Here is a 4,228-nt window from a genome sequence, read left to right on the forward strand (position 1 = left end):
GTCCCAAAGCATTTCCTCGTTGGTGAAAGAAGACCGGGATGGATCGGCACGCTAGGGCATAGGTCATCACCGAACCCACCAACGCGTCATAAAGACTACTTTACCAGGTGGAGACCGCCTTTAGTCGGGACAAGACTGGGCGCATGTCCCTCTTTGAATTACAGCCCTGTGGCCACCCTTTCCCGCTTATATTTTCGGGTACAAGGACCAAGGCATTACAAAAGGGGCAGTGCCGCCTCCATGTAAGGGGATCGAACCAATCTTCCCACCTCTTACCTCCAGCCACAAGCTCTCCATTACAAAGCAATCCAATGCAGGCAGGAGTTGGGTATTACACCAACACGGTGGCCCGAATCTGGGTAGCTTGCGCATCCCTTTAGTGTCCGGTGAGAGCTAGCTTGACCATCGTAGTCCAGCCATAGTCGTCATCGTGTCTTAGGTCGTCAAGCAAAGCCCCCCAGAGTTCGAACCCTAGTTCTTGGAGAAGTTTCTTGGACGCGGATCCATAACTTTGACATTTGGCATGCCAGGTAGGGGGGCTTTCCCTCTTCGCACTTTCGACCTCGACATCAACGCCAGCATGAATGAAGCCGCCGCTTGCTGGGAGCGTGCCATGCACCGAGCCGCCACAAGGGTCCACGTGGCGCCCACTGCCCGAGGTGCCCCTGGGTGGTGCCATCGCGTCGCTACCGAGCTCGTTGGGGAGTGAGTTGCCTCCTCCGTCCACCCGTCGGTGAACGAGCAGGCGTGTGGCCGCTCCGCCACCGCCTCCTCGCTCGTGCGTCGCAACCCTCCCGCTCCACACACTGCGCTGCTCTTGGCATAGGAGCTGCTGCGCTATCGCTCCACCTAGGAAGGCTACGACACCTGGCTCGGGCGCATCACTGAGCTCGTTGACACCGTGCGCGATGGCGAGGCGCCCTCCCACTCCCTGCCGCTCCGCCGTCAAGTGATGACTGGGTTGGACATGACATGCCTCCTCCTCCTTCTCCTCCCCTGGCCCGCGCCGTGGCCAAGCGGCGTCCTCCGGCGCGTGCTCCGGAGCCATCCCATGGGTTGTCCGCGCCGGCCGGTGAAGGTGACAGCTGCCAGATTGTCCGTTGCGTTCCCTAGGATGAGCGTGTGATCCTCAAGAAGGCCCGCAACCATCTGGATCGCATCCTCCATGATGTTGCCACGGCTGGGTGCCAGAACCACGCAGCCATTGATTAAGGCATCGTCACCACTAGGGGCTACCTGGCCCTCGCCCCAAGGATGCGCCATGTGGTGTGGCCTGACAAGTTCAAGCCGGAGCTCCCTCCTTGCCACGACGCCAGCGCCAATCCCATGGAGTTCCACCTGCTTTACACCATCAGCATCTAGGCCGCGAAGGGGGACAACTGGGTCATCGAGAACTAGTTTCCCATGTCCCTCAAAGATGCCACATGCACGTGGCTTGTGAACCTCCCTGGGGCATCCATATCTTCTTGGGAGGACCTGTGCAAGCAGTTCGTCGCCAACTTCAGGGGCATGAGTGACTGCCCCCTCACACTCAACGACCTGTGGCCGTGTGCCAGCGCCCTGGCGAATCCCTCTGCGAGTTCATCCAACGCTTCAGCCAAGTGCACAACAGGATCCCGGAGGCTTCCCACACCACAATCATCTCCGCCTACATGAACGGCGTCACGGATGTGAAGATGTGCAAGAAGCTCTCCGTCAGGAATGAGCTCGACTCCGTGACAGAGTTGTTCGTCCTCATCAACCATTGTGCCAAAGCCGAAGAAGGGCGCCTTTTCCTCCACAACGACCCTGACGGTGAACCTGGTGCGATGAAGGCCAAGGGCAAGGACGATGAGCGCAAGGTCTCTGCCATGCTCGCGGCGGAGCCGGACTACAAGCACGGTCGCGACTGCGACGAGGCCAAGAAGGACGACCGTCCTTTCTGCGCCTACCACAACATGAAGTCCCACAACACTGAAGACTGCTACGACCTCAAGCACTTCGCGAGGGCTGCACCAAGGGCCGCGGTAGCCGCAAGGAACGCGGGAAGGTTCACGGTGACATCAGCGGAGGTGGTCGCTGGGGCGACAACAATAACAATGGTGCCGGTGATAACAATCGTCAGGGCTGGCAGAACCAGCCGCGGCACGCCGACCCTCAAGCCAACGCTGCCCCGCCACATGCCAATGACTGGCCTCCTGCTGAGAATGTTGGAGGCTACCAAGAGCCCCGCAGGGTGGCCTGCATCCTTGGCAGGCCCCAGGACCCTCCATACAATCGCCACTTCAAGCAGTTCTCTCAGGAGGTGAACATGGCCCTCCCGGTGCTCGAGTCCGCCAGCCGCCTCAAGTGGTCTGATTTCCCCATTGCCTTTGATGCTAGTGACCACCCCAAGTCCACAGAGGCCATGGGTGTCGCTCTCCTATTGTGTATGCCTACCATCAACAACATTGTTGTCACCAACATGCTCATCGACAGTGGTGCAGGCCTCAATGTACTCTCTGTGGAGACCTTTGAGACGCTCCAAGTGCCCTACGAGCGCCTGATGCCCACCAGCACATTCTTGGGCGTCACCGACGACTCCACTGTCCCCCTGGGGTAGGTGCAACTTCCCGTCACCTTAAGCAACCACAAGAACTACCATACAAAGTTCATCGTCTTTGATGTGGCTCACATCGACCTACCCTACAATGCCATCTTGTGCTACCCGACACTCTCCAAGTTCATGGCCATGACCCAGCAAGCCTATGGCCTCGTTAAGATGCCCGGCTGCAATCATACCCACACCATCCGATGTGATAAGAAGGACGTGATACACACCCTCGAGCACACCTACAAGGCTGCCTTCACCGCATTCCTGGCCGATGAGGATGTGCATGGTCCTGCCGAGGAGGCGCTAGTGAAGAAGAAGCCCCTACTCTCTCAGGAGCAGGCCGAGTCCAACAAGGCATCGCTGGATGGGGGCGTACCAACCCCTTCCTCGCCGTCAGCGGCGGGCCTCCCCCAAATAGGAAGGCACGCTCATCACCTTCCTCCGGGCAAGCCCCGATGCATCGACTTGGATGACATCAGGCATGCCCAATCTACCGAGGGAGGTGGTCGACCACCACTCAGCTGCGTGCCAAAGCGCGTGGCCTATCAAGCACAAGGAAAGGCATCAGGTGCCCGAGAAGCAGGATGTCATCACCCAGGAGGTCAACAAGCTCTTGGAGGCTGGAATCGCCCGTGAACCTACCCACCCCGAGTGGGTCGTCAGCCTCACACCCATCACAAAGCCGCCCAGCAGCGGGCGCATGTGCATCAACTTCGTTGCCCTCAACTGGGCTCGCCCCATGAGCCCCTTCTCTCCTTCATGGATGAACCAGATTGTGGGCTCGTCCTGGCTCATGCACATGCCTTTCAGCCTGGAGGGTGCCACAACCACCTTCACGAGGCTGATGCGCATGAGTCTGGAGCCCCGCATCGCAGTGGTTAACACCCACTCCTCGGCCCACTACGGCCCCACTCGTGACGGAGGAGGGTGTTCCGGTACAAAACATATGGAACACCCACCATCACCATAAGTTATGTCCGTGCCTCCACGGATACGAGCGACATGGAATTGTACACGCTTCGCAGCTCTCTCTACCAATGCTGCCATCGGCACAGGGGAGATCCTTCCCACTCTCGTGGAAGCCCCATGCTCAGCGGTCGCGGCCACTTACCCGAGGGGCCCTCGACCGTAACATCCTCAAGCTGACCTGTGCAAACCGGCAGCATGTATCTTTCTGTTATGTAATGAACCTACTTCATGCATCAGTCAAGCTTATTTACTTCGGAACCCTGTGTGCTTGCACCTGAGTGTTCCTCAATAGGGGCACGCGCTCGTAATCTCCCATGTATCTGTCATGCGAGCAGGGGCTTGGCATGGTGTCTGTGCTCGGGTTAGTCCAGCAGCACTGCAAAATCCAAGCGACCGAGCTCTGGCTCACGGGCCTGCTCCCGTGTATGTCACCTCACCAGGTCCTTGGTGCTTCTATCTCCTCGCATAACACCCAGACGTGACCTCATGAGCATGCCCCACTGCACTACTTATGAAAACTTGGCAATTTCCCTAGTGCAGAATATCGAAGGACTCAGGAGCCCCCTTTCGGGAGGCTCGCGAGCAGCGCCCTGCCGGCAGAAGGCTTCGTGAGAGGTTGCGCCTCACGAGCCGTGCCATATGGAGGACTCATTTCAAGATGTGCACCTCGAAGGAGCTAAGTCTAAA

The sequence above is a fragment of the Triticum aestivum genome, chromosome 3B (genome assembly GCF_018294505.1).
Source record: "Triticum aestivum cultivar Chinese Spring chromosome 3B, IWGSC CS RefSeq v2.1, whole genome shotgun sequence".
NCBI classification, from domain to species: Eukaryota; Viridiplantae; Streptophyta; class Magnoliopsida; order Poales; family Poaceae; genus Triticum; species Triticum aestivum.